This window comes from Canis lupus, chromosome 20 (assembly GCF_011100685.1).
Source record: "Canis lupus familiaris isolate Mischka breed German Shepherd chromosome 20, alternate assembly UU_Cfam_GSD_1.0, whole genome shotgun sequence".
Lineage (NCBI taxonomy): Eukaryota > Metazoa > Chordata > Mammalia > Carnivora > Canidae > Canis > Canis lupus.
The window spans coordinates 50668593-50694712 of NC_049241.1; the positions used below are offsets into that span (position 1 = coordinate 50668593).

General features: G+C 43.7%; 1 protein-coding gene and 1 long non-coding RNA gene across 3 annotated transcripts in view; one reads left to right on the top strand and one right to left on the bottom strand.

Annotated features, from left to right (window-relative positions):
* The window catches only part of SMARCA4 (SWI/SNF related, matrix associated, actin dependent regulator of chromatin, subfamily a, member 4), a 93502-nt gene extending 92371 nt beyond the window's left edge, over positions 1 to 1131 (bottom strand). Inside the window, exon 1 of the mRNA XM_038567266.1 lies at positions 965 to 1131. The gene's annotated coding sequence lies outside the window, so the exon portion shown is untranslated. The remainder of the gene's footprint in view (positions 1 to 964) is intronic.
* LOC111091380 overlaps positions 888 to 26120 on the top strand; it is a 56358-nt gene continuing 31125 nt past the window's right edge. For both annotated transcript variants that reach the window (XR_005375120.1, XR_005375121.1), the window contains exon 1: positions 888 to 1094. This is a non-coding gene — a long non-coding RNA (uncharacterized LOC111091380). The remainder of the gene's footprint in view (positions 1095 to 26120) is intronic.

Sequence of the window (26120 nt, forward strand, 5' to 3'; positions counted from 1 at the left end):
GAAAAAACTGAAGTTCAGAGAGATTAAGCTATTTATCTAAGGTCACACAGCTAAGCGACCGACAGCGCAGGGAATCAAACTCCAATTGGATCTGTCAATTCAAACTGAAAACTTGTTCCAAATTCCCAGGAAGTGACTCTTGCGCTTATTCCCTAGTTTCCCCAAGGATTCACTGGGGGGAAAAAATCAAGACTGGTGTCTTCAAGACCAGCACAAAACACTCTCCTAAAGGCCCACATTTTAAATAAAAGCTTTAAAATCTAGAAAACCAAATGAAGACGAAAGGACGCAAAACAAAAACAATGCTTTCAACAGCAAACAGTTCTACCCGTCCTCCCCCACTAGCTCTAGACTCCCCACTTCAGGGCAAACATTTTGAAGTCACCACTTGCAAGGGATTGGGGGAGTTATTTACTTTTCTTCGAAAATCCAGAATTTGTGATTTTTTTAAAAATAAAATTTTAGATCGGCTAACCCAAATGGGCTGCTTATGCTCGTTTCCAGGCGACACTAGACTCATTTGGGGTTTTTCCTACTAAGCCCCGACCGCAGCCTCCCCAAAAAGACAACATTCGGGTCAAACCCGTTACAGCGTAGCCAGAAAAGCCCCGACGCCCTGCTATTGTTGCTGCCGCCACGGACACTACGACCGGGTGCCCGGCCCCCGGCCCGCAGAGGAGGCGGAGAGCTTTGTCCGGCGACCCCGGCGAGAGCGCGCGCGCGGCCTCCACGCGGCCCGGGCCCCCACCCCACGGCCCGCGGATGCTGTAGCCGCCGCGGCCTCGCTACACTGTGGCCTTGCCCGCGCGCGCAGTGCCGGCCAGGCTTCTTGACCCTCGGGCGCCGCCGTACCCCAGCCCCGCTCTGGGCGCCGGCGGCCCCCTCCCCCCTCGGCGCCCCGGCTCCATTCAAACCGTCCTCCCAAGCCCCGCGCCGCGCTCCCCCCGCGGCCCGCGTTCCTTACCGAGAGTGGCCGGCGCCGTCGCCTTCCCGGCACCGCCCCCGCCCCTCCGCGCGGGGCCGGGGGCAGAGTGGGCGTCTCGCCTCTCCTCACGAAACAAAGAAGCCGCCGCCGCCACCACCGCCGAGTGAGGGTAAGTCTCGCGCGCGCGCCCGCCCGCCTCGGCCGCCCCCCCACGCCGCCCGCGCCCCCGCTGCGCGCGCACTCGCCAGCTCCCCTCCCCCCACACTCGGCTTCTCTCGCTTCCGCCGCCCGCCCGGCCTCGTGCGCGCGCCCGTCCGCCCTTCCGCTCCCAGTGCGCGTGCGCGTCCGCTCGGAGCCTCGGGGAGGTGGGCGGGACCAGAGAGAGCGGGCGCTCCTGCTGTACCACCCGTCAGTCCGGGACGGTCTTGCTCATGCGCACTGGGGTCTTCGTCCTCACGCTGCGTCCCGACGCTGCCGGGCATGCGCAGAGCGAGCGCCACTGCGGCGGTGGTGGTAGTGGTGGTTCCCGCGGCTGTGGCGGGATGTTGGGGGATGGGACGGAATGGTTGCGGGGTCTGCGGGAAAGGGTTGGCCTGGGGGGATTGAGACTCAGAAGTGAAGACCCGAGGCTGTGCGTAAGGGCGGGAGGCGGGCAGGCTGGACTGGGGCTGAGGCTAGCCGGCCCCTGGGCCAAGGGCGGGTCTGGGAGCTTTTATTTATTTGTGGCCGGGGGATGGCAGGGTCCGTTGGGCAAGACGTGGTGGGCTTCAGTCGTGGCCGCCTTTTCTTTAGAACTTCTCCAGCACTATTAGTCTGGCTATTTTTTGATCTGCTGCTGAGTCCCAGACGCAAGTGCTATGGCACCACGTAGACGAAGCAACCATGTCAACCGTTGAGCTCTCCCCGGAAGGCAACCAAGAGGCAAGAGAAATAAGTAACATAGATTGTGTTGAGGTGGAAACGTGGACATTTTAAATGAGGCAGCCAGAGAAGGCGTCACTGGGAAGATGTTTGGGACAAAACATGAAAGCAGTGAAGGACAGAGCTTTTGATCGGAGTATGCAGGCCCTGAGCCTTTAGGCCGCATCTCTGGTTTGAAAGTACCTCCAGTGCCACATCCTTTAGTCCTGCAAGTGGACAAGCGCTCCCCTAATCACAGCTCACAGCCTGTGACTGTCCCTATTCCTGCTTCTCGGGCCTGCTCTTCCTCATTTTCAGGTCTCAGCTGACAAACCACCTCATATCTCTCATCCTTTGGATCGCTGCTTCCTTTTCCTTCACATTTCTTGGGTGCCCTGTTCATTGTCTATCTTCTTCCTCTCAATTATGGCAAAGTTGTTTTTTAGTCGCGGTGCGCCGGGGTGGCTCAGTGGTTGAGCGACTGCCTTTGGCTCAGGTTGTGATCCCCCCAGGGTCTGGGATGGAGTCCCACATCGGACTTCCCGCAAGGAGCCTGCTTTTCCCTCTGCTTATATGTCTGCCTCTCTAGATGTCTCTCATGAATAAATAAGAATCTTGTTAAAAATATAATAATAATATAATAAATACAATTTAGGGGCACCTGGGTGGCTCAGTGGTTGACCGTCTTGGCTCAGGTCATGATTTCTGGGTCCTGGGATCGAGTCCTGCAACAGGCTTCTCCCTCTGCCTGTGTCTCTGCCTCTGTGTCTCTCATGAATAAATAATAAAATCTTAAAAAAAAAATCCTGTTGGGATTTTAGAAAAATAAAATGTTTTAGTTGCTAGTGAATACCCAGCATCTACATCTATATAAAGGATGCATCATTGTAGTGCTCTCCTCCACCACATCATGATACTTTCATTTTTTTATTGAAAGAAAAATAGATTGGCTGCCGATTTTGTGTGTATCATAGCTGCATCAACTCGTTGCTTCTTTCTGAGCCACTTGCAGTATAGGGTAGACAGATCTCATGTTGGAGTCAGAAAAGACCTGGATTTAAAACTTGACTCCATTGTCAGCTGGGTGATGCAAGGAAAATTTACTGTACTCGTCTGCACTTTCCTTTTCTTCACCTGTGCACTGGAAACAATAATGACACTCACCTCCACAGATTGGTTATGAGGAATCTGTGAAAGCAGGCCACCCGGAAGTTCTCTGAACCTTAGCCCATAATATTGAGTAACACACAATGGGTAAGTGGAATCTAAACCTCAATAGCTCTCCCTCAAGTGGTATTTCTTTCTTCTTTTTTTTTTTTAATGCAGAGTAACACTTTATTTTATTTTTAAAGATTTTATTTTATTTATTCATGAGAGATGAGAGACACAGGCAGAGGGAGAAGCAGGCTCCATGCAGGGACCCCGACGTGGGACTTGATCCCCGGACTCCAGCATCATGCCCTGGGCCAAAGGCAGGTGCTAAACCGCTGAGCCACCCAGGGATCCCCGCTCAGGTGGTATTTCTAAAGCATCCTCAACATGCTAAACACTGAGCTGGTGCCTGGCCTCCATTGGTGCACTGAACAGTGTTCCTGCTCATAGTTTGGACAGTGCATGAGCTCAGTTTACTGTCTCACATGTTGATTAGCTAATGCATGATAGGAAAACGTAAGTGCAATGGAAGAAAAGCCCAGGATGCAATGAGATCATAACATAGGGCACTCCTGGTGTTGAAGAATCCCCTAGATCTTTCAGAGGAAGAGGCACTTATGCCAAGTCCCAAAGGATGAGCAAGAGCAGGGAGGAGGAGGGCCCTAGGTAGAGGAAACATGATGTGCCAAGACCCTGAAGAAAAGAAGGTGGGAAAGAAAGGCCCATTTGCCTAGGTGGGGGGTGGGGGGTGGGATGTCAGCAATAGCTAAATAGGACAAGGAAGGCCATGTGGGCTGTGGTGACAATCTAGATTTTCCTGAAGTGAGGTGGAAGCAACTGAAAGCCTTTAATCAGGAGAATCCCATAGCTGCTCATGCTGCAGGGTGGAGACTGGGCAGAAGGAGAAGGACAGGAAATGATGAGTCCATTTAGGCCATTACCATGGCCCAGGGTGGCAAAGTTGGTGGCCTGCACTAAAGTGGAGGAAGTTGAAGGTAGAGTGGATAGAAATTGAAGGACTAGACCTGAGAGCTGAGCGTGTGAACAGCTTTCTCTGCAGGTGAGACAATGGGAACATGGGAATGGTGGCAAGGGAGGAGCAAGAGTCCTGCTTTAAGGACAAGGTGTCTATCGGGAACAGTTTTATAGACCAGTGCTTCATGGCTGTATGTGGGAATCCCGGTTTCAGTAAAACTGATTGATGCCTTTAGCACTTAGGTCTATGATACATTTTAAGTTAATTTTTTCATATGGTATAAGATAAGGTTGAAGTTCATTGTTTTCCATAGGGATACTTAGCTATTCAGCACCAGTACTGAAGTGTCTGCTCCCACACTGAATTACCTTGGCACTTTTGTCAAAAATCAATTCACTGCTTAAGTGTGAGTTTGATTCTCAACTCCATATTCTGTTATTGGTTGATAGATCTACCCTTTGCTAAGACAAACTGTCTTGATAACTGTGGCTTTATAATAAGTCTTGAAATCAGATATTTCTCCTATGTTCTTTATGTATTTATTTTTAAAGATTTTATTTATTTATTCATGAGAGACACAGAGAGAGAGAGAGAGAGGCAGGCTCTATGCAGGGAGCCTGATGTGGGACTTGATCCCCAGGACTCCAGGATCACGCCCTGAGCCAAAAGCAGATGCTCAACTGCTGAGCCACCCAGGCATCCCTGTGTTCTTTTTTTAAACTTGTTTTGGGGCACCTGGGTGGCTCAATGGTTGAGCATCTGCCTTTGGCTCAGGCCTCGATCCCAGCACCCTGGGATCCAGTCCAGCATCAGGCTCACCGCAGGAAACCTGCTTCTCCCTCTCCCTATGTCTCCGCCTCTCTCTGTGTGTCTCACAAATAAATAAATAAAATTGTTTAAAAAAAAAAAACTTGTGGCTATTCTAAATCTTTTGCATTTCTGTGTAAATTTTATTTATTTTTTTATAAAGTTTTTCATGTTAGAAATGCAGTTTCCTTTTTTTTATTTTTAAGATTTTATTTATTTATTCATGAGAGACACAGAGAGAGAGAGAGGCAGGGACACAGTCAGAGGGAGAAGCAGGCTCCATGCAGGGATGTGGGACTCGATCCCGGGACTCCAGGATCACGCTCTGCGCCAAAGGCAGGCGCTAAACCGCTGAGCCACCCAGGGATCCCCTCTGTGTAAATTTTAGAATCAATTTATCAATTTCTACCAAAAAACTGCTGGGATTTTGATTGGGATCGCATTGAATCTATAGACCAATTTGGGGAGACTTGTTATCTTAATATTAAATGTTCCAATCCATAAACATGGTGTATCTGTCTATTTAGGTCTTCTCTAATTTCTATTAAATTTACTCTTTTCAGGCCTTTCCTACCCAACTGAAATGACTCATTTCAAGGTCACAGGCACCTGCCTGTTGCTGAATGCAGGCGTCAGTTCTTTTCATTTTCCTTGACCTGTTGGCAACAGTTTACATGTTACCTCCTTAGAATATTCTATTCACTTGGCTTCCAGTGAACCACACACTCTGGGGTTTCTTCCCATCCCATCATCTACTCCTTCATAGGCTCCTTTATAGCTGCCTCTTCTTCACACCGATCTCTTAATAATGAACTACCTCAGGACTTGGTCCCTATCTATTCATTGCCTTAGCTTCCAGTCTTGCTGACCTTAAAAACCCATCTACATTCTAAGATACCTAACCCAAAGAAGTAGAAAACAGGTACATGAACAAACCCCTATAAACAAATGTTTATGGCTGTTTCACTATTAACAGAAGCTAAATGTTGGAAGCAGCCCAGTTATCCATCCATTAACAGATGAAAGATAAAAGTGTGATGTACACATTCAAGTGACTATTCAGCCACAAAAAAGAATGAAGCCCTAAGATGTACTACGATGTGGATGGGCCTTGAAACCATACTAAGCAAAAGAAGTCAGACACATAAGGCCACATATTGTGAGTCTGTTTCAAATGCCCAGAATAGGCAAATACATAGACAGAAAGCAGATCTGAAAGCAGGCCCAGGGGCTGGGGCAGGGGAGAGGGAGTAATTGCTTAATTGGTTCAGGGTTTTATTTGGAGATGATAAAAATATTTTGAAACTAGATATAGTTCTTACACAACATCAGGAATGTATTACGTACCACAAAGTATTCATTTTTAAATGTTTCAATTTTGTTATATGAATATCACCTTAAGTTTTTTTTTTTTAATTTATTTATTTATTCACGAGAGACAGAGAGAGAGAGAGGCAGAGACACAGGCAGAGGGAGAAGCAGGCTCCATGCAGGGAGCCCAACGTGGGACTTGATTCCGGGTCTCCAGAACCACGCCCTGGGTGGAAGGAGGCACTAAACCACTGAGCCACCGGGCTGCCCTCACCTTAAGTTTTTAAAAAATTATCACACTAATGGTTTCCAAATGTTTACTTATTGCCTACACCTTTCCCTTGAGCTCTAGAAAACTGCCTCCCAGACGCCATCATTGAATATTTAATAGGAGTTAAATTTTCATATCCATCACATCCCTCTTTTGCTCAAAGTGGCTCCCATCTTGCTAAGAATAAAAGACAAAGACTCAAGAGAATGAGAAGACTAGCCACAGAGTAGAAGAAAATATTTGAAAAGACACATCCAATAGAAGATTGCTTATCCAAGGGCACCTGGCTAGCTCAGTCAGTAGAGCATGCCTTGATCCCATGGTTGTAAGTTTGAGGTTGAGCTGCACATTTGGTCTTAAGGTCTCAAGACTCCTACAATAAAATTAACAGCCCAACTAAAAAATGGACAAAGCTGAACAGACAACCTCACAAAAGATCTACAGATGGCAAATAAGCATATGAAAAGATGTTCAACTGCCATTAGGGAATTGCAATCAAAGCACCAATGACATACTAGCATATACCTATTAGAGTAAGGTAAATCCAACTTGAAAAACACCAAATGTTGGCAAGGATATGGAGCAAGAAGAACTTTCATTCTTTGCTGGAATGAATGGAAAATAGTACAGCCACTTTGGAAGATAAGTGTGGCAGTTTCTTGTAAAACTGAACACTTTTCAATATGACCTAGCATTTGTACACCTTGCGATAATCACTCAAAGGGGCTGAAAACTTATGTCCACATGAAAACCTGCATGGGAATGTTTATAACACATTATTCATAGTTGTCAAAACTTGGGAGCAAGCAAGAAGTCCTTCAGCAGGTGAATTCGTAAACTATGGTCCATCCACACAGTGGAGTAATAACGTTAAAAAGAGATGAGCTCAGTCTACGAAAGGACATGGAGGAACCTGAAATGCATATTACTGAAGTGAAAGCAGCCAGTTTGAAAAGCCCACATACTGTATGATTCCAACTCTGTGACATTCTGGAAAAAGAAAAACTGGAATCAGTAGAAAGGTCATTAGATCCCAGGGATTAGAGAGGAAGAAGGGATGAATAGGCGGAGCACAGAGGATTTTTATGGAGTGAAACTGCTTTGTATGATCCTATAGTGGTGGATACATATATTTATACATTATCCAAACCCATGGAACATGCAGCACCAAGAGTGGCCCCTAATGTAACTGTGGAGCTTGGGTGATAATGGTGTGCCCATTAGGTCCATCAGTGGATCAATGCACCGTGTCACATGCACCACTCTGGTGAGGGTGCTGGTAATGGGGGAGGCTATGCATGTGTGAGGGCAGAGGATGATAAGGGAACACTCTGTGCTCAATTTTGCTGGGAACATAAAACTGCTCTAAAAAGCAAAGTTTATTTTTAAAATATAAACCAAAAAAAGCCAAAGCCAGTCGTCACGGGGGCTACCAGCCCTTCGCTCCCTCCCCCACCGCTCATTCCACTCCACCATGGGCCTCCTTATTCACTATTCTTCAAGTCTGGCACATTCCTGCCCTGAAGCTTTGCCTGTATGCCCCTGACATCTGCCTGGCCCCCTCTCCCAGTGGCCCCTGTGATATTGCAGTTGCCCGCTCGTTCATTCCCGGGGTTTATTTTTCTCCATAGTCCTGATATTCTATGCTGGGACCTGAGTTTTGTGTCTGTCTCCATCGCCCATATAGCCCCTGGGTTTCAAGATGCTTCCTGAGGCCTCAGTATTACACCCCCACCTCAGGTGCCAATAGGGAGAATGACCTTGGCCTAAAGTCACATTGTTAGGCTCCACTCTTCAGTTCATGTTTCCTTGGCCAAGTCACCTTCCTGATCATCCTCTTCTCCCTTCCCAGATGGGAAGGATGGTGTGAGGTGTGTGGGGAAGGGTGTGCTATGAATGCAAAGAGATGTATAAGAGACCAGGTGTTTGCAGCATCGCTCCCTGTGTGGCAAAAATAAAACTCCCAGTTGGCTTTAGTTACCTCAGAGGCCGAATGTTCATGTCTACATCTTTGCAAATCTGTCCCCTATTATTAGGTGGAAGTTTCCTACATTTTTCATATGCCTTGGAGGCTATGTTTGGGTTTTCCAGAGATACGGATTGTGTATATATAATATATATATAAGTTTATACATGTGTATATTTATATATTTTTTATATATGTACATCTATATTTTTTCTCTTGCTTTTGTTGTATACACATATAGGCATACCTCTTTTTATTGCACTTCGCAGATATTATATTTTTATATGTTTTTAAATTTGTTTAAGATTTTATTTATTTGAGTGAGAGAGAGAGCACAAGCTGGAGAGAGGGACAGAGGGAGAGGAAGAAGCAAACTCCCCACTGAGTAGGGAGCCCAAGGCGGGGCTCATGAGATCAGGACCTGAGCCAAAGGCAGACATTTAACTCACTAAGCGACCCAGGCGTCCCTGCATTTTTATAAATTAAAGGTTTGTGGTTGTGATGCCTGGGTCGCTCAGTGGTTGTGCATCTGCCTTTGGCTCGGGTCATGATTCTGGGGTCCTGGGATCGAGTCCCACATCAGGCTCCCCATGGAGAGCCTGATTCTCCCTCTGCCTAGCCTGTCTCTGTGTGTCTGTCATGAATAAATAAATAAAATAAATTTTAAAAAAGGTTTGTGGCAACCCTGCCCTGAGCAAGTCTATCAGTATCATTTTTCCAGTACCATTTGCTCACTTTCTGTCTCTAGGTCATATTTCAGTAATTCTCACAATATTTCAAACTTTTTCATTATTTTTATATTTGTTCTGTGATCAGTGATTATGGCTCACTGAAAGCTCAAATGATGATTAGCATTTTTTAGGAATAAAGTATTCATTAAGGTATGTAGGGGGGTTTTAGAAATAATACTATTACACACTTAATAGACTATAATATAGACTATACTATAGTATAAGTACTTATAGTATAACTATAGTATATAATACTCTTATGTGTACTAGGAAACAAAAAATCTATTTGATTCTTTTTACTGTGATATACACACTATCTTAGTGGTCTGGAACTGAACCCACAACATCTCTTAAGATATGCCTCTGTGTGTGTTTGTGTGTGTGTGTGTGTATGTATAAGAGAAGGGGGAAGAATTATTTTGAGGAATTGGCTCACATAATTGTAGGGGCTAGCAAGTCAAAATCTAATCTGTTATGCATGCATCACATTATCCATTTATCTGTTGATGGACATTTGGTTTGCTTTCACATTTTACCTTTTGTAAGTACTGCTATTATAAACGGGGGTGGGGCGCCTGGGTGGCTCTATCTGCTAAGCCTCTGCCTTCAGCTCAGGTCATGATCTCAGGGTCCTAGGATTGAGTTCCTCATCAGGCTCCCTGCTTAGTGGGGAGTCTGCTTCTCCCTCTCCCTCTACCTGAATGCTCTCTCTCTCTCTCAGTCAAGTAAATAAATAAAATCTTTTAAAAACAACAACAACAACAAAAAACCCCTGGGTGTGCAAATATTGTTTGAGTCCCCAGTGATAAACTTTTGCAAAACAAATGATAATATACATGTATACAGCTAGCTATACATATGTATGTGCTATGTATATGTATGTGCATATACATGCAATGTGTATATGGCCAACAAGTTGGAAATTCAGGGAGGAGTAGATATTGCAGTCAGAATCTACAAGGTGGGCAGCCCCGGTGGCTCAGCAGTTTAGCGCTGCATTCAGCCCAGGGTGTGATCCTGGAGACCTGGGATCGAGTCCCACGTCGGGCACCCTGAATGGAGCCTGCTTCTCCCTCTGCGTGTGTCTCTGTCTCTCTCTCTCTGTCTCTCATGAATAAATAAATAAAATCTTTTAAAAAAAAAAAGAATTCTACAAGGCAACAGGCTAGAAACTTGAGGGTTCCTATGCAACAGTCTTGAAGAAAACTTTTTTTAAAAGATCTATTTATTGGGGATCCCTGGGTGGCGCAGCGGTTTAGCACCTGCCTTTGGCCCAGGGCGCGATCCTGGAGACCCGGGATCGAATCCCACATCAGGCTCCCGGTGCATGGAGCCTGCTTCTCCCTCTGCCTGTGTCTCTGCCTCTCTCTCTCTCTGTGTGACTATCATAAATAAATAAAAATTAAAAAAAAAAGATCTATTTATTTATTTTAGAGAGCGCACAAGCTGGGAGGGGCAGAGAGGGAGAGAGAATCTTTTCTTTTTTTTAAGATTTTATTTATTCATAAGAGACACACAGAGAGAGAGGCAAAGACATAGGCAGAGGGAGAAGCAGGCTCCATGCAGGAAGCCCGATGTGGGACTCGATTCCAAGACTCCAGGATCACGTCCTGAGCCAAAGGCACATGCTCAACCGCTGAGCCACCCAGGCATTCCAGGGAGAGAGAATCTAAAGCAGACTCACTGCTGAGCACAGAGCCCAACTCAGGGCTTGATATCACAACCCTGAGATTAGGACCTGAGCCAAAACGAAAAATTGGATACTTAACTGAGCCATCTAGGCACTCCAAGAATGTCTTCTTTTCTTGGAAACCTCAATCTTTGCTCTTTAGACCTTCAACTGTTGTATTGAGAGCCATCCACATTCTGTAGAATCATCCACTTCACTCAAGCCTGATGTAATGTTGATTGCATCTAAAATGATACCTCCACAGGGACACCTGTGTGGCTCAGTAGTTGAGCTTCTGCCTTTGGCTCAGGGCATGATCCCAGGGATTAGGTCCCATATTGGGCTTCACACAGGGAGCTTGCTTCTCCCTCTGCCTATGTCTCTGCCTCTATCTTAAAAAAATAAAAATAAAAATAAAAATAAAAAAATAAAATGATACCTCCACAGCAACATCTAAGCTGGTATTCACCAAACAATGAGGTGCCATGGCCAAGCCAAGTTTAAACATAAAATTAACCATTGCAAAGAAAAATGGACATTCTTCTTTTGACTCAACATCAAGGACTTGAATTACAAAGGTTACCAAGTCCAGTATATGAAAATGTAAAATGCATCTTCTTCAGTTGGCACTGTAAAGTGAATAACTTTTCAGTAATCTCTTCAGACTTTCTTTGGAACATCATATTGCTTATTTATTAACCAAATATGTATTTGTTCCTCACGCATGGCCTACTGTCCTGAAAAATAAGCCTCACAAGAAAGTAATTTCCCCAGATCAAGCAGTGAGGTATACAAACCCAGGGCAATAGATTTTTTTTTTAGCAGGCAGCTCTGGTTTTAACTTAGCAGATAAGAGCGTGGCATGTTATGCTTGCACTAAACTATGCCACTTCCAGTGGATACCTAACTACCCACATTTGTTGTAATTTTATTGGCGCTTTATTCTAGCTATAGTATGTTTTATTTTAGATCGGCTTTCGGCTTTATTAAACTTTCTTTGAGTTGTTGTGCTTTGGGCTTCCATCAAAAGTAATCCATTCTATGGGCAGCCCCGGTGGCTCAGGGGTTTAGCACCGCCTTCAACCCAGGGCATGATCCTGGAGACCCAGGATCAACTCCCACGTCAGGCTCCCTTCATGGAGCCTGCTTCTCCCTCTGCCTGTGTCTCTGCCTCTCTCTGTGTGTGTCTCTCATGAATAAATAAATAAAATCTTTAAAAAAAAGTAATCCATTCTATATTTGTATACATGACATATGTATTAGTATATATATATATACACATATATATATGGTTTTATATGTATATATATACATATATAACATAAAATATAGGTTTGAAATATTTAGACATTTCACCACAGAGGATATTCAGATGGCAAAAACATGAAAAGACATTTGTTAGTATCATTAGCCATTAAGGAAATGTAAATTAAAACCACAATGAGAAATCACTACCACCTATCATAATGGCTAAAATGAGAATTAATAACACCAAATGCTACTGAGGATGTGGAAAAACTAAAATACATCGGAAAACATGTGGACCTTATTGTGGGTGGGGATATAAAATGGTACAGCCCTCTGGAAAACAATTTGGCAGTTTCAGAAGAAACTAAACAGATACCTATCACATGATCCAGCAATTGCACTCCTGGCATTTATCCTAAAGAAATGAAAACATGTTCACACAGAAACCTGTGCATGAATGTCCAAAGTCACTTTATATGTAATAGACAAAAACTGGAATCAGCCCAAGTGTCCTTCACACAGCTGAATGATTAAACAGATCATGGTCCATCCATACTATAGAATACTACTCAGCAATAGAAGGAAGTGAACTATTGATTCATGTAACAACCCAAATGAATGAATCTCTAGGGAGTCATGCTGAGTACCTATAAAAAAAAAAAAAGCCAATTTCAAAAGGTTACAAAATGTCTGATTCCACTTATATAACATTTTTGAAATGGTAACATTTTTTCCAGATGGAGACAGAATAACAGTTGGAGGAGGGAGGGGGTTGCTTATGAAAGGGCAGCACTAGGGAAAGTAGTGGTGTTGGAACTGTTTGTAATCTTGACTGAGGTAGTGGATATGGAAACACACAGGCATAAAATTGTATGGAACTTGGGGCACCCCAATGGCTCAGTTGGTTAAGCATCTGCTGTCAGCTCAGGTCATGATCTGAGTCCCAGGATTGAGCCTCAAGTTGGGCTTCCTGCTCCATGGGGAGTCTGCTTCTCCCTATGCCCCTCACCCACTCATGCTCACTCTCTCTCTCTCTCTTTCAAATAAATAAATAAAATCTTTTTTAAAAATTGTGTGGAACTTAATATACACAAACAAATGGGTACAAGTAACCTGAGAAAATTTGAATAAGATGAATGAATTCTATCAATGTCAATATTCTGGCTGATATATCTTAATAAAGCTGTGGGGAAAAAAAAACATAGCAGGAAAAAATTTATCTATAAATCTTGGTTGTGATATTATGCCATCATTTTGTAAAAGACTACCACTGGGGACTCAAACAGATATTTGCACACCCATGTTCATAGCAGCATTACTTACAACAGAGAAGATGTGGAAACAACCCAAGTGTCCTTACAGATGAATAGATAATGTGATGAATGCACACAATAAAATATTATTCAGCCTATAAGAAGGAAGGAAGTTCTGACACCTGCTACAATGCAGATGAACCCTGAGGACATTAAGCTGACTGGAATAAACCAGACATAAAAGGACAAGTATTGTAGGATTCCACTTAGATGGGGTACCAAGACTTAGCAAGTTAATAGATCCACAAAGTAGACAGCAGTTACCAGGAACTGGGGGAGGGGAGAGGAAGTTGGTGTTTAATGGGGACAGAGTTTCAGCTTGGGAAGATGAAGAAGTTGCGGAGAGGAGCGCCTGGGTGAGTCTGATGGTTACGTGTCCACATTTGACTCGGGTCCTGATCTCTAGGTCCTGGGATCAAGCCACACATCAGGCTCTCGACTCAGTGGGGAGCCTGCTTCTCCCTCTCCCTCTGTGCTCTCTGTCTTTTTCAAATGAATAAATAAAATCTTAAAAAAAAGTTGCAGAGATGGATAGTGCTGATGTTTGCACATGTCATTGTTGATGTACTTAATGCTAATAAATTGTATGCTTTAAAATGGCAAATTTTATGTCACATGTGTTTTACCACAAAAACAGAGTAGGAGTGCCTGACTGGCCCAGTTGGTAGAGCTTACAACTCTTGATCTTAGAGTCATGAGTTGAAGCCCCACTTTGAGCATAGAGCTTACTACTTAAGTAAAATAATAATAATAATAATAATAATAATAATAATAATAAAAGCAGTTACCATTGGAGGGAACTGAGAAAGTGAGGAATCTCTCTGTATTATTTCTTACAACTGCATAAAAATTAACAATGATCTCAATAAAATTTTCCATTAAAAAAGAAGGAGCACCTGCGTGGCTCAGTTGTTTTAGTATCTGCCTTCAGCTCAGGTCATGATCCTGGGGTCCTGAGATCAAGCCCTGCATCAGGCTCCCTGCTTAATGGGAAGCCTGCTTTTTCCTTTCCCTCTGCTGCTCCTGGGCTTGTGCTCTCTCATTCACTCTCTCATAAATAAATAAAATCTAAAAAAATAAAAAAAACTTAAAGATATACAATGGCAAAAGATAGTCTTTTCAATAAATAGTGTTGGGAAAACAGGACAGCTACATACAAAAAGAATGAAACTGGACCACTTCCTTATACCATACACAAAAATAAACTCAAAATGTATCAAAGACCTAAATGTGAGACCTGAAACCAGAAAACTCCTAAACACATAGACCATAAGCTCTTAGATATCAGCCTTACCAACATTTTTCTAAATATGTCTTAAGTAGGGCGTCGCGGGTGGCTCAGCAGTTTAGCGCCGCCTTCAACCCAGGGCATGATCCTGGAGACCCAGGTTCGAGTCCCACGTCAGGCTCCCTGCATGGAGTCTGCTTCTCCCTCTGCCTGTGTCTCTGCCTCTCTCTCTTTCAGTGTCTCATGAATAAATAAATAAACTCTTTTAAAAAATGTCTTAAGTAAACAAAAGCAAAAATAAACTATTGGGATTACACCAAAATAAAATGCTTTTGCACAGTGAAGGAAACCATCAACCAATGAAAAGGTGACCTACTGAGTGAGAGAATATATTTGCAAATGACATCCAATAAGGAGTTGATATCCAAAATATGTAAAGAACTTATACGATTTAACATCAGCAAAACAGATGCTCCTATTAAAAATGGACAGAAGACCAGAATAGACGTTTTCCTGAAGAAGACATACAGATGGCCGATGGACACCTAAAAAGATGTTCAACATCACTCATCATCAGGGAAATGCAAATTTATACCTGTCAGAATGGCTGGGGTCAAAAAGACAATAAATAAGTGTTTAGGACATGGGGGAAAGGGAACCCTTGTGCACTGTTAGGAATGCAAACTAGTGCAACCACTGTGGAAAACAGTATGGAGGTTCCTCAAAAAAATTTTAAATAGAATTTACCATGTAATCCAGTAATTCCACTACTAGGTATTTACACAAAGAAAATGAAAAAATATATATAAAAAAAAGAAAATGAAAATATAAACTCAAAAAGTTATCTACACTTCTATGGTTATTATAGCTTTATTTACAACAGCCAAGACATGGAAGCAACCAAGTGTTCATCAATAGATGAATGTATAAAGAAGATGTGGGGGCAGCCCTGGTGGCTTAGCAGTTTAGCGCCGCCTTTGGCCCAGGGTGTGATTCTGGAGACCCGGGATCGAGTCCCGCATCGGGCTCCCTGCATGGAGCTTGCTTCTCCCTCTGCCTGTGTCTCTGCCTCTCTCTCTGTGTCTCTCATGAATAAATAAAGTCTTAAAAAAAAAAAAAAAAGATGTGGCATATATGCACATATGCATATATAAATATTAGCCATAAAAAAGAATGATACCTTGCCAAAATGACAAGGATGGACCTAAGGGTATTATGCTAAGTGAACTAAGAAAAAGAGAAATACTATTTGATTTCATGCATACATGGAATTTAAAAAACAACCATAAATACAGAAGACAAATTGGTGGTTGTCATAGGAAGAGTGTTGACAGAATGGATGAAATAGGTGAAGGGGATTAAGGGGTACAAACTTATGGGGGCCTGGCTAGTTCAGTTGGTACAGTGTGTGACTCTTGATCTTGGAGTTGTTTGTGAGTTCAGTATCCCCAATGGGCATAGATTTTACTTTTTAAAAAAAGAGGTACAAACTTCTAGTTACAAAATAAATAAGTCACAGAGATAAAAAGTACAATAATATTGTGATGATGTTGTATGGTGATAGTAACTACACTTATTGTGGTAAACATTGAATAGAATTGTTGAATTATAATGTATATAATTGTCAAATCGCTATCTTGTACACCTAATATCCACTAATATAACATTGTATGTCAACTATATTTCTTTTTTTAAAAATATTTTATTTATTTATTTATTTATTTATTTATTTATTTATTTATTTATTCATGACAGACACAAAGAGAGAGAGAGAGGCAGAGACACAAGCAGAGGGAGAAGCAAGCTCCATGCAGGGAGCCCAATGTGGGACTCGATCCTGGGTCTCCAGGATCACACCCTGGGCCGAAGGCAGCGCTAAACTGCTGGGCCACCGGGGCTGCCCTCTCAACTATATTTCAATTAAAAATCTTAAATCAATGTGCAGATAATTAATTCATCCAGGCAGTATTGTCTGCTTTGGCTACAATATAAGCATTTTGTTTCTACTGCAATGTAAGTAGCCTTCAAAGATTTTTTTTTTTAGCATATATATAGACCTTACAGATCTTTGGAATGAAAATTCTAATAAACATAATACTATGAGATAAAATGATGCAAGGCTGCTGATCACTTACTCGCATTTTCTTGGATGTTTTAAGATTTATCCAATGAAGCCAGCGAAGTACTGAAGACATCATTACAAGGAAAACTTGGGCGGACTGGCTTTCCATATTCATGTGGGCATGTTCAGAATCTCTACTGCTCTTGTGAGTGAGTGTGTGTGTGTGTGTGTGTGTGTGTGAAATCACACTTCTTGTGGCCCTTCTGGGTTTTCACCCCTGAAGAATCAGCGGAAGCAGTAATGGGATCTGGTCAGTACACCAATCACTGAAGCTTGGAACACTTGAACCTCTGGTTGTCATTCTCCCTCAAGGTCTGTAGGAACAACGCACAGCATTCTGCAGTCTGCAGAACTCACTACCCAGCTTTTGTACCACAAGCTCTGTAGGGTGTCTGCTTATTTAACTTCACCTGGCTGTTGGCACTTATATGAATTTGAGCAAATGAATACACAAGTAGGTCCATCTGCTTATCAGGGATCTCATAAGATATGTTGGGTCCCTTCTTTGTTATAACCACCTCAATTTCTAGAAGAAAATTAAAAAGGAAAGAGGGGTGCTTGGGTGGCTTAGGTTAAACATCCAACTCTTGATTTCAGCTCAGGTCATGATCTTAGAGTCTTGAGATCAAGCCTTGTGTCAGGCTCTGCGCTAGGCATGGAGCCTGCTTGAGATTATCTCTCCCTCTCTGCCCCTTACCCCCTCAAAAATATTAAAATTTTTAAAAAAGGGAAAGAGGTTCTCCCCTCTGGCAGCTACAATGTCTTGCTACATTGGGTAGCAAGACAATTCAACAAAAACAACTTAATTCATTACTTGATTTATTCATATGTATTGTGCAACTCCTCTGCCCTGACAGAGGTTATTTCCTAGAGAAATCAGCAAAGAGCATTAGCCTGTGCAGTGCTTCCCACCTTCGTCTAGTAGTCACACTGGCAAGGGAGCTTGTTCAAAACACAAGCCTGGAGAATCTCCTGGAGTTCTGAGACCCTCTCAGGTGGAGCTTTGGAATTTATTTTTTATAAAAAGTACCGAATGTTAATCTTACCACCTGGAAAATCTGTGAACAGCTGAAGAAGCAGTGATTTCAGTGGGGCAAATCCACAGACTCCCCAGCTTACCCTGCCTGCTTGCCAAATCTCAGAGAAAGGCAGGTACTTCCAACAAGAAATCCCCTACTATTGTGACCATGTGATTAAAATTACCATCTTTTAAAAAAAAACTCCAGATTTAAGTGTGCGCTAGAATTCACATTTTTAGTGTGCCTATAGAATCCCCTGGAGAGGGAAGCCTGGGTGTCTCAGCAGTTGAGCCTTTGGCTCAGGGCGTGATCCTGGAGTCCTGAGATCGAGTCCCACATCGGGCTTTGTGCATGGAGCCTGCTTCTCCCTCTGCCTGTGTCTCTGCCTCTCTCTCTCTCTCTCTCTCTGTATCTCTCATGAATGAATAAATAAATAAATAAGTAAAATCTTATAAAAATAATAGAATCCCCTGGAGGGCCTACTAACACACAGATGGCTGGGCCACACCCACAGAGCATCCGATTCAGCAAATCTGGTGCAAGCCTTGAGACCCTGCATTGCCAACAAGCTCCCAGTGATGCTGTCACTGCTGCCACAGGGAACCACTGGGTTCCATGATGAAATCCTCTCTACAACCACATGAGATTCAGGCTGTGATCCTCCCAGTGTCCTTTCCCAGGCAAGGCAACTGAGCCCAACGGTTAAGAAACTTGTCCTGGATCACACATCACGGAGAAGGGGGTAGAGAGCAGCAGGCCATCTCAAGCTCAGCTTTCTTTGGTCTAGTGACTGAGAGGAGCAGCAGTCCAGAGATCTACCCTTTTTCAGGCTGCGTGCACATATTACCTGTTTAAATAAGTCCTGAATACCACAGAATGAGGCCCCAGCTTCTTGGCATGGCCCACTAGGCCCTGCTCCCTCCTCTACCTGCCGTTATCTTCAGTTCTTCCTCCACCTGCTTCAAAACAGCAGCTGTGCACACCTGTGGGTCCCCTTTTATTCTTTTCTGGTCTTCAGGCATATACACATGATTTCTCAGTGTGAATGCTCTCAGACTCTGCCTCCCCACCCCTTCCTCCCTCCTTGACTTAACACAAGGACTGGGCTTAGATTTAACTTGTACCCCCTGCTCAGACTGGTTAGATACTCCTCCTCTGTTGGAAGAAACAGGAGCACTTGGGAATCCTTTTTTAAAAGGTGTTGGAGAGGGCACCTGGGTGGCTCAGTGGTTGAGTGTCTGCCTTTGGCTTAGGTCGTGATCCTGAGATCCTGGGATCGAGCTCTGCGTCAGCCTCCCCATGGGGAACCTCTTTCTCCCTCTGCCTATGTCTCTGACTCTCTTTCTGTATCTCTCATGAATAAATAAATAAAATATTTTTTAAAAAAAGGTGTTGTAGAGATGAGCTCGTTAGCAAGCAAAGGGTATTTATATGGTAAAGGAAGCAGGTGTTAAGGGACCAATAGGAATATCAACAATAACAGCTGACACTCCTATAGCACTTCCTGGGTACCACGTACTATTTTAGGTCAAGTATATGTAAATTTAAATAGAATAGGAATGCAGAAAGGTACAACCACTTTGGAAAACAGTTTGTTAATTTCTTACAAAGCTAAACTTACTCTTATCACATGATCCAGCAATCATGCTCCTTGGTATTTACACAAATGAGATAAAAACTATGTCCACTCATGGGATGCCTGGGTGGCTCAGCTGACTGAGCATCCAGCTCTTGGTATCGGCTCAGGTCATGATCTTGGGACTGAGCCCTGCGTTGGGCTCTGTGCTTGGTGCAGGAGTCAGCTTGAAATTCTCTCTCTCCCTCTCCCTCTGTACCTCCCTCCACTCACACTCTCAATTGATTAATTCTAAAAGCAACAACAACAACAAAAAAAAAACAAAAACAAAAACTATGTCCATACAAAAACTTGTACAAGAAGGTTATAGCAGCTTTAGTCATAATTGCCAAAACTTGAAAGCAATCAAGTTTTGAACCAAGTGATTGGATAAGCAAATGTAACCCATCCAGGAATATTAGCACTAAAGGGGATGAGCTATGAATCCACAAAAAAAAAAAAAAAAAAAAAAAAAAAAAAAACGCGGAAGAACCTTAAATGGACATTGTTAAGTGAAAGAAGCCAGTCTGTAAAAGTTACACACTATGATTCCAATTCTATGATGTTCTGAAAGAGGCAAAACTAGAGACAGTAAAAGGATCAATGGTTTCCATGGGTTAATGGGGTGGGAGGATGAATTAGTGGAGCACGGGATTTTTAGGACAGTGGAAATACTCTGTATGAGACTACAGTGATGGATACATGTCACTTCACATTTGTCTAAGTTTCTAGAAAGTACAGCACCAGGAGTGAGCCCTAATGCAAACTGTGGGCTTTGGATGGTAATGATCTGTGAATATAGGCTTACCAATTACAACAGAATTACCATTCTGGTGGGGGATGTTAATAATGGAGGGGCAGGAGGTATATGGGAAATCTCTTTACCTTCTCAAATTTGCTGTGAACCTAAAATTGATCTAAAAAAATAAAGCTTATTTTTTAAATGTACAACATCAAGAGTGAAACCTAATGTAAACTGTGAACTTTAATAGTAATACACCATAATTAGTTCAGTTGTAAATTTCAGTGGTAACCAATGTTCCACACTAAGGCAAGATGTTAATAATAGGGGAAACTGGAAACTATGGAGATCTTTTTTTATTAAAGTTTTTTTAAAGTAATTTCTAGAGACGCCTGAGTGGCTCAGCGGTTGAACATCATATGTTCAGGCGTCTAGAGACGCCTGATTATGGCTCAGGGCATAATCTGGGGATCCAGTCCTGCATTAGGCTCCCTACAGGGAGCCTGCTTCTCCCTCTGCCTGTGTCTCTGCCTCTCTCTGTTGTCTCTCATGAATAAATAAATAAAATCTTAAGGAAAAAAGATCTAAAAATAATCTCTGTACTCAACATGGGGTTTGAACTTACAGCCCCAGGATCAAAAATTGCATGCTATAGGGACTGAGCCAGCCAGGTGCTCCTAGAAACTATGCATTGTCTATCATTGTTCCATGTTATAGTTGGAAGAAGGCACAGAGAGGGTTAATCTACCCAGTCCTGCAGAGCTGATGTTATTTGCAGCCAGGCCAGCAGACCCTAGTGTTTGTGCCCTCAACCACTGCACTCTTCATCTGCTGTAAACACAGCACTAGAGATGGGGTGGGAGTTAGCCACCTACCTGTAGGGAGACGTGAAGCCATGGAGGAGAGGCAAACCCTAGGTAATGGTTTTCGTGTGTACTCATTCATCTGTGATAAACAGTGCTGGAGTTTGTTTGTTGAAGTTTGTTTTTGTTTCTGGTTTGTTTTGTTTTTTTAAAGATTTATTTATTCATAAGAGACGTAGAAAGAGAGAGGCAGAGACAGGCAGAGGGAGAAGCAGGCTCCTCACAGGGAGCCAGATGCAGAACTCGATCCTGGATCCTGGGATCAGGCCCTGAGCCAAAGGCAGACACTCAACTACCTTGCCATCCAGGCGTCCCTTTGGAGTTTGTTTTTTTAGAAAGTCTCGCCTCACCTCTATTAGGTTCTTCAGAGGAACAGAACCAGTCAGATGTGCACCTGGATAGGAAGAGATCTACTGAGACCTGCATTGTGTGCCCCCCAAATTCACATGGAAGCCGTGACCCCGCCCCAATGTGACTATTTAGAGATAGGCCCGTAAGGGGATAAGTAAGGTTAAATGAGGTAATAAAGATGGGGCCTGGATCTAATAGGGTTACTGTCCTTGTAAGACCAGACATGGGAGAGCTCCATATTTCTCTCTCTCTCAGCCTTGTGAGCACACAGCAGGAAAGTGTCCATCTATAAGCTAGGAAGAGAGCCCTCACCAGAAAGTGAATTTTCTGGCACCATGATTTTGGACTTCCTAGACAACAAAACTGTGAGAAAATAAATTTCTGTTGTTTAGCCACCCAGCTTATGGAATTTTGTTATGGCAGCCCAGTTGACTGTAAGGAATTGGGTTCAGGGACTCTTGGTGACTCAATAGTTGAGCATCTGCCTTTGGCTCAGGATGTGATCCCAGGGTCCTGGGATCGAGTCCCACATCAGGCTCCCTGAAAGGAGCCTGCTTCTCTCTCTGCCTATGTCTCTGCCTCTCTTTCTGTCTCTCTCATGAATAAATAAAATCTTTAAAAAAAAAAAAAAAAGGAATTGGGTTCAGGTGATTATATAACCTGGCAAGTCCAAAAGTGGCAGGCTGGAGACACAAGAAGAGTCAATGCTGCAGTGCAAACTCCAAGGTTATCTGCTAGCAGAATCCCCTTCTGCTCAGGGAAGGTCAGTATTTTGTTCTATCTAGGCCTTAAACCTATTAGATGAGGCCCACCTACATTATGAAGGGCAGTCTTCTTTGCACAAAGGCTACTGGTTTATGTGAATACCATCCAAAAACACACAGAAACATCCAGAATAATGTTTGACCTGGCATACCTGGACACTGGCCACACCAAATTGACACCTAAAATTAACCATCTCATCTGCAAAATAGACTAGAAATGGGTGAGCATCAGATCACAGTTCTTTGGACACCTTTGGCATGGACATACTGACAAAATCAGTCTTTGTCCCAGGGCTTGGCAAAGGCGATCTCTTTTCTTTGCCAGGATTGTAGGGAGTGTACACTGCAAATATCTAAAATGTAGCATTTCTCCCCCATCAGTTTAGGTAAAATAAGCAGGCCGTATATGTTGGGGTTTGGCCCATGTTAGATATATTTTATCAAGGGTTTGTTAGAAGATGATCTAAGGCGAGGAATTTTTTTTTTTTTTTAAGGCAAGGGGTCTTAACCTCAGTATTACTAAGGTTTGGGATCAAATAATCCTCTGTTTGGGGGGGCCTTCTTGTGACTGTTGGGTGTTGAACAGCAGCACTGGCCCCCGCCCCTCCTGGCCTCATCCAGCACTGAGGACTGGGGCCAGGACTCAGTTCTAGGTGACACCATGGGGCTCAGGGCTTTGTCTAGCCTTTCCTGTAGAAGCCTCCTTGTGGCAGGGCCCAATGTTCTGGGTTTCTGCTCTCTCTTCTTTTAGTACTTCACCATGACTGAGCACCACAGGATTGAGCACCATCCCACTATCTGGTGGCTGCTCAGATGATAGTTGGTGTGGTATATACTGATGAAGGAGAGATGGGGTTAGGCTGGCATCCCTCTCCTCTGTGTCCTTCTTCCAACATGTCCACTCTCCAGAACTACCTGGGGTCCCCACTACCAGGACCCTGTTTTTGGTTTTGTTTTGTTTCTTGAGAGAAAGAGAGTACACACATGGAGGGGAAGAGGGAGAGAGAAAATCTTAAGCCAGGCTCCATGCCCAGTGTGGAGCCTGATGTGGGGCTTGATCTCACAGTCCTGAGATCATGACTTGAGCTGAAATCAAGAGTTGGACACTTAACCGAGTCACCCAGGTGTAGACTCCCCCCCCACCATTTTTTTTTTTTTTATGATAGTCACAGAGAGGGAGAGAGAGAGGCAGAGACACAGGCAGAGGGAGAAGCAGGCTCCATGCACCGGGAGCCCGACGTGGGATTCGATCCCGGGTCTCCAGGATCGCGCCCTGGGCCAAAGGCAGGCGCCAAACCGCTGCGCCACCCAGGGATCCCCCCCCACCACCATTTTTTATTTGAAAAAGCCAATGATGGGAATATTATTCTACCATGAAAAAGAAAGAAAGAAATGTTGACACTTGCAACAACAATGATGGAAATTGAGGGCATTGTCCCAAGTGAATAAATCAGACAGAGGAAGATAAATACAAAGGATCTCAATTGTATGTGGAATCAAAAAAATAAAATAAAATAAAACAAAACAAAGCTCATGGTTCTCTTGGATACAGAGAACCAATTGGTAGTTGCTAGAGGTATGGGTGGGAGTAGGGAGAATGAGTATAGGGGATCAAAAGGTATAAATTTTCCGGGACACCTGGGTGGCTCAGTGGTTGAGCGTCTGCCTTTAGCTCAGGGCGTGATCCTGGGTCTGGGGATCGAGTCCAACATCTGGCTCCCTGTGAGGAGCCTGCTTCTTCCCTCTCCCTGTGTCTCTGCCTCTCTCTCTATGTCTCTCATGAATGAATAAATAAAGTCTTTTTTTTATAAAAAGGTATAAATTTTCAATTACAAGATAAATGTCATGGGGATGTAATGTACAACATAGTGGCTATAGTTAAATACTGTATTGCATGTTTGAAAGAGCAAATCTTAAAAATTTTTATCACAAGGCAAAAAATTTGTATCTATGTATGGTAATGTTAGCTAGACATTGCGATGATCATTTCACAATATCTACAAATATTGAACATTGCATTGTACAAGTATAACTAATACTTAGTTGTATGTCAGTTACACCTCAATTTTATTTTATTTATTTATTTTAATTGTGCTAGGATTTCACGGGACACCTGGATGGCTCAGTGGTTGAGCGTCTGCCTTTGGCTCAAATCATGATCCCAGAGTCCTGGGATCAAGTCCCATGTCAGGCTCCCTGCATGGAGCCTGCTTCTCCCTCTGCCTATATCTCTGCCTCTCTCTCTCTCTCTCTCTCTCTCTCATGAATAAATAAATAAAATCTTTTTTTTTAAATTTTTATTTATTTATGATAGTCACACAGAGAGAGAGAGAGAGAGAGAGGCAGAGACATAGGCAGAGGGAGAAGCAGGCTCCATGCACCGGGAGCCCGACGTGGGATTCGATCCCAGGTCTCCAGGATCGCGCCCTGGGCCAAAGGCAGGCGCCAAACCGCTGCACCACCCAGGGATCCCAATAAATAAAATCTTTTTTAAAATTGTGCTAGGATTCCTTTTTAAGGTTTTTATTTTTTTAGTGATTTCTACACCCAACATGGGGCTTGAACTCATGACCCCGAGATCAAGAGTCACATGTCCTACCCACTAAGCCAGCTAGATGCACCAGTTTTACCTCAGTTTTAGAAAAAGAAATTAATAGAGGGAAATACTCCTACAAAAAAACAAAACAAAACAAAAAGACAAATGAGACAGGGTGGCCACAGACTCACTAGGAGCAAGCCCCTCCAGCCTCCAGCTGGTGGTCCAGTGTTAGGGACCACCCTTCAGAGCATCTGCTCCTTTCTGCTGCCCTGTCCTCCTCACTTCTCTTGGGCGCAGGCTCTAGGCTCTGAAGCCCCCACCACTTGTGGATGTCTGTGCACTGATGTGGGGACAGAGACAGAGCCAGCTGAGGGTGGGACTGTCTCTACATGTTGGATGTACAAAACCTTCAGTCTACAAGACAGATTAAGTTATGACACTTCAATGACTAGTATTTAATCCTGTCCTATTACTACAAACTATTCTGTATTTATGTGACTTCAGAAGCTTTTAAAACAAGGACACCCTCCCTCCAGTGTCTAACATCCAGTTCCAACCCCAGAGGGTGGGACAGATTTTCGTGTTTATTCGTCTGTTCTGTAGGCCTACACATCCCAAATCCTGTTTAAGGTTGTTTGTTGTGGTTGTTTGTTTTTTTTTTTTTTTAAGATTGTATTTATTTATTTCACAGAGAGAAAAAAAAAAGGAGAGAATACAGTAGGCAGAGCAGCAGGCAGAGGGAGAGGGAGAAGCAGGCCCTTCCCTGAGCAGGAAGCCCAATATGGGGTTCAATCCTAGGACCCCAGGATCGTGACCTAAGCCGAAGACAGACACTCAAAGAACTGAGCCATGCAGGTGCCCCCTGTTTAAGGTATTAGAATGCTTTCAATATTTTTTTAAAGATTTTATTTATTTATTCATGATAGACATAGAGAGAGAGAGAGAGAGAGAGAGAGAGAGAGGCAGAGATACAGGCAGAGGGAGAAGCAGGCTCCATGCCAGGAGCCCAATGCAGGACTTGATCCTGAGATTCCAGGATCGCGCCCTGGGCCAAAGGCAGCCGCCAAACCATTGAGCCATCCAGGGATCCCTGCTTTCAACATTTTTTGAAACAAAAGTAATCCCCCCCCCATAAAAAAAGTAATTCCCACATGGGCGCCTGGCTGTCTCAGTCTGAAGAACATATGACTCCCAATCTCGAACTCATGAGTTCAAGCCCCCATGTTGGGTGTAGAGATTACTTAAATAAATAAAATTTGGGCAGCCTGGGTGGCTCAGTGGTTTAGCGCTGCCTTCAGCCCAGGACGTGATCCTGGAGACCCAGGATCGAGTCCCACATCAGGCTCCCTACATGGAGCCTGCTTCTCCCTCTGCCTGTGTCTCTGCCTCTTTCTCCCTGTATCTTCCATGAATAAATAAATAAAATCTTAAATAAATAAATAAGACTTAAAAAAATAAGGGATCCCTGGGTGGCTCAGCAGTTTAGGTGGGCACTTGTGTGGCCAGAGGACCCTGCAGCACGGCGAGAGTGTGACAGAACCAATTGCCTGTCCCACCGGCCCCTCTCCATCCACCTCCTCTTTGCCTCTCCTGTACATTCTCCTCCTT